This window comes from Aphelocoma coerulescens, chromosome 15, assembly GCF_041296385.1.
Source record: "Aphelocoma coerulescens isolate FSJ_1873_10779 chromosome 15, UR_Acoe_1.0, whole genome shotgun sequence".
NCBI lineage: Eukaryota > Metazoa > Chordata > Aves > Passeriformes > Corvidae > Aphelocoma > Aphelocoma coerulescens.
This window is the reverse complement of record NC_091029.1, coordinates 1,447,379-1,452,360: the sequence shown is the minus strand read 5'-3', so window position 1 is coordinate 1,452,360 and position 4,982 is coordinate 1,447,379. Positions and strand designations below refer to the sequence as shown.

The 4,982-nt window shown below is 41.2% G+C and overlaps 1 long non-coding RNA gene across 1 annotated transcript; it reads right to left on the bottom strand.

Moving 5' to 3' along the window:
- Window positions 1–1,178: 1,178 nt before the first annotated feature.
- LOC138119255 (uncharacterized) lies at window positions 1,179–4,243 on the bottom strand. The gene is made up of 3 exons (XR_011155449.1): window positions 4,046–4,243; window positions 3,818–3,923; window positions 1,179–2,370 (listed from the first exon to the last, which is right to left on the bottom strand). It is a non-coding gene; the product is annotated as an uncharacterized lncRNA (long non-coding RNA).
- Window positions 4,244–4,982: the final 739 nt, after the last annotated feature.

Below are 4,982 nucleotides of genomic sequence, written 5' to 3'. Positions count from 1 at the left end.
TTGCCAATTTAAATATGACAGTTTTATTGCCTGCTGTTTAGCATCTGCCATAATTAGAGCCATTAGAGGAAAATATTTTATCATTATATGAGAATTTCTCATCTGTGGAAATATTTCTGCACAGCATCCAGTAAAGTATTCTTACACAGTTTCCAATTATTCAAATTTTTCAGTCTTAATTCTTTCTCTAAATCAACGTGGCTCATAATTATTTTAAGCTTTGTGGAATTAGCTCTTTTAAAAGCACTGCTATGCATTCCATGACAGATTTGGACTTCATTCTGTTTGCATATTGCAAATATAATCCAGCTATAATAATCTATTCCTAAAATACAGTGATTTTTTAGTCCTCTAATGCATCAGCCTTTTGTTCCCAACATCCTAATTCTGTGCTAAATGTGCTTTTTGCTTTTCACCATTGTCACTTTGCTGTCAAGGGCAGCGTTGTGGCTGAGTAAGGGCTGGGCAGGAGGGAGCTGTGCCAAGTGCACATCCCTTTTTTCTGGGTATGTCTTACCCTTTATCTCAGGTCATGGCCCACCACACCAAGGATTGTCTGGTTTTTGGATAAGCTGGAGAACTCTGTTGAAATCTGCTTGATTTTCCTGCCACTTGTTTCAGTTCCACTGCTCGATTGTCTCTCATTTCTTTTGGTCTTCAGGGGCAAACCCTGAAATTCTTAAATAAGAAACATGGACCCCATGGGCTTTGAGATGGAGCTCCCTCAGTGGGGTTTCAGAGAAAGCTGGATTCTCTACGAGGATGCCTTGAATTTGGGACTTCACCCTCACACCTGGCGAGCACAGTACAAATACGTGGCTTTTGTGCACATTAAAGTAAAAAAAGAACTGGAAGTGAAGAGTAAAAGCAAACCTAGGAAATCTCAGAGGTTAAATCAGAGACTGAAGGCGCTTTGCCATTTGAGGAGGTTCTGTAAGCACCATGCATTAAGAGCAGAGAAGTGTTGATTTTAAGCTGAACAATGCTGGAGAAGAAATACAGGGTAATTCTTAAAAAGTGTAATTTGCTTCTGCTCCAAGTGGTTGAGCACAGCAAACAGTGACCCACTGTTCCCTGAGGTGAAATGGAAGTTCTCTCTCAGGCCAGAGGAGCTTCATTGAGAGTGTGGTATCAATGTTAACATGTTCTCCAGAAGAGGAAAATACTATTTTCTGGCAGGCACTTTAATATATTTTTCAAAGTACTTGGCTGGTTTGCACATTTTAGTGCTTTTGGATCCAAAGTTATGCCAAAATCAGGCGCATACCAGCAAATAAAAATGAAGAGAGAGAATAGGCCAGGAGACTGCAAGAGAGAAAGGCAACTGGTCACAATTTAGTGCCTGTTTTGAGCTGACAGATTTGTCAGACAAATATAAGGAAAATGGGAAAGGAAACCAGCTTGATCATTTTGTATGCAAATTTGCACGCAAACCTCTTTTAACACTGCTCCTTCAGTCACAAGGGCATGGAACCAACAGGCTGGACAAGGAGTGATTCAACACAAGTAAATAAAAATATGCATCCTTTGGCATTTTGAAAAAAACCCAGGGATGTCACATCTATGCAATTACTGGGCCTCAAAATGGACCATGCTGAAAGTGGAAATGAGAAATGGCATTTATTTACTCATAGTCTTAATAACATATGCAGATATTGTATAATGTGTGTCAAATGCCATTTGGCTCAGCAGAATCCAATTAATCTTAGTTCTTTCCACCACACCTTCTGTTCTGCAGAGTCAGTAATGTGTGCTGTGGGGAAGATGTTCTGTAGCTGTCATGACTGACTTGAAAAATCTTTAATTTCTACTGCTTTAATAGCCCTAGTTATTGTAAGGCCTGATTCAAGGTGAGCACCAACAGGATCCCTAACAAGCCTCCACCAACATTCCAGCTCCCAAAGGAAATGGGGTAGGACAGAACTGCCACTGATTCCGAGATGAAGTGCTCGGAATCTCATACAACCAGGCTTTAATGGGAGAAATTGGATTTTCTTTTCCATGACTGCTCTACAGCAGAGAGCCCAGCTGCCTAAAACGAAGTTCCAGCCATGCCTGCCATGATTTCATTTTCCAGCAGGCAGGCACTGTTAGCATCGGGCAGGAATCCTGGGCTCGGAGTCAGGACAACGGGGATGTGGCTCCGTTTCTCTTGCTTAACCTTCTGCAAGACACTTCACTGGTTCCTTGGCTTCCACATCAGCAAAAGGGGTTTATCTCTCAGAAGCATCTGGTGACTTTAGGAATCCACATTCCACTGGAAGTCAAGGCTGCTGGGGCTCTTAATTCACCTCAGCACATCTCAATACCAGAACCCAGTGTCACTTGTTGTTCTTCCTAAAGATATTTGATAGCTGTGGACCCTGAGTCCTAGGGAAGAGTTAAACACACATCAAACTGGACAATAAGTTGTGAGAAATGCAGTAGTTTTTAACTCATCAGTGAAAAGGAACTTGTGAATTTAAGTTGTCCCACAGAAGGTCTTTGGGAATTTCTCATTTTACTTACAGCGATGAGCAAAAGCCTTGAATAACAGCAGCTAAAATAGACACCGAGCCCAAAAGACAGTCATTTGGAGAGCCAGGACACGCTGCTTCCCACCCCTTCCACCTGGCACCAAAAATGTTCAGCTATTCGAATCAACTTTCCTGAATTTAGGAGCAATAAATCATGCTCCAGTTAATTTACTTAGGATTTTCTCCTAAGTTAGTTTTTATATTATACTTAAGGCAAACCAAAGCATTCATTTGCAAGGCTCAAGAATGTCACATCATATAACTTCTGTTTCAACCCTCTTTTAAAAGAAATAGCAGTGTTTCACTTGTTTAAATTGATTTTAGGCAAAACAGACAAGTTACAGCAACAATTTTCACCACAATAACTCATGCTAGTGATGAATGCCAGGCATGGCAGGAATCCTGAACTACAGATCTGAGTCCTTACTACATCTGGGGGCCAGGAAGGATTTTTGCCACAGCTTTAAGAGAATTCCACAAATGTTAATTTGTCTTTATAATTCAGCTTCTAATTACAGTGAAAGCTAAAATAGCTCTGTAAATTATTGATGTTGAAATGCCTTATTTTCACCCCACATCAAGAATTCAAATAAAAGTGTGATATAAGAAAATACAAGTCTTCACCTCTCCCCTGCTCTAGCTGAGATGTTTAATAAGCCAATACTGTCCCTATTAGATCATGTCACAGGGAGGTTTCCAGGAGCTGATAAATAGGGGACTCTGAGCAGCTTTATTTTGCTGTCATAATTCTAGAATGTGTCAGTAATAGTGCTGTATTTACAGCTAAGTTTATTTGTCTTTAGCTCTCACAGCTGCCCTACCTCTCTCTGCTTACAAGTGAGGACAGGAGAAGAAAGAGATTTTAATACTAAAGAGAAAGGTAAAGTAGTTGCAGTGAAATGCATTTTCCTGGCAACAACTGTAAATGTTTCAAAGACAGACCCCCATGGAAAGCTCCTATTTTTATCCTGGAAGAGTCTCCTCTGACAGTGTCTCACAGTTTGAATCTAAGGAGCCACAAAGCACTTGAAAAGAACTTTGCCCAGCTTTAGGGGGAAAAAATAGACTTGGAAAACAGAAAATCATCTCCTTTTTGGTTAAAGAACACTTGAACAATAACTGCTGACAAATCACAACAGCAGCCCACAAAAACCCACTGCTTAGCAGTGGCTGCTAGTCTGTGATGAGAGACAATAAGAAGAGAAAGAAGTTTTTAAAAGGAGGTTGCTGTGCCTCAGGTGCCTGGGCTGCTGTTTTCTTGGCTGCTGTGTTGTCTGTAATTAGCAGTTTGCTGATCTCACCTGCTGAATCCATCCAGAGCTGGAATGGGGCACAGCCAAATCCAGGCCCCTGAGTCCCAGTGAGAGGATTCACACACTGCAAACAGTTCTCTCAAGCCAAACACTGCTGGGAAGTGGGAGGCCCAGGTAAAATTTGTTATGAATATCAAATCTCCTAAATGTTACCCTGAACCCAGTAAAGCCCATCAAAGGCACCCATTTGCTCCCAGGCATTGCAGAGACACATACCCAGCTCCCAGGAAAAGTGTCCCAGAAACATTAGGAGCTGGGAGCAGGCTGTGATTCCAGCTTTAAGTCACAGGAATTTCTAATGCTGGTCATCCAAACACGAACTCTCACAAAATTATTTCGAGGAAGCAAAGGAGAAGAAAAATATATTGAAATTGCCTTAAGAAGCAAAACCAATTTGCTTCAGTCATGGCCTGCCAGAAGTGATTTGCCGAAGTTCAATGGCTGGAAGTCTGTTTCACTCATTTATGCTCCCTTTGCCATAGCAATTGATGTCAAGTGTGAGCCATTAGAAAGTTTAGAAAGCCAGCAAACAAGCTGTAAACAAGTGACTGAGGGAGAGGGAAACGTTTTATGGCTGGCAGCTTGCATCAGGTTCAGTGTGGTGTTTGGGAGGGCAGTGCACAGTTACAGTGTGCACTGATTTATAGTGTTTATGGCAACCAATATTAGATGACTGTACCGTGTAAAGGAGTGTCAGCCCTGCATTACAATCGCTGTGCTGTGCTCCATCTGTGTGATTTACAGGAAAACACATTCTGTCATCAAGCTTCTTTCACTTTTTCCTTTTTTCTCTCTTTAGGAAATCTGACTTGAGCTCTGTGTTAAATGATGATTGCTCACAAACTGGAAAGGGTGAACAATTGCGACTGCAGCAGAAGCTGAAACCCTCAGGGACTTATAATTTTATTTTTGGTATGAAACAATTTCACTTTCAGATGGATGTGCACAACTTGTAAGAGGAAAAGGAAACAAGGAACATGAGAAATGGAAGAGCTGAAACACAATAGGATCCAATATTTTGTGCTTTTGATCAAAACAAAGATGAATAACCCGGAACCAAGAGGCAACATTAACTTGCAGCAGACAGTGTTATTAATGGAGCTAAATAAATTGCTGAACAAGAGGCATTCCCATGATAAACTGCAGGTAAATC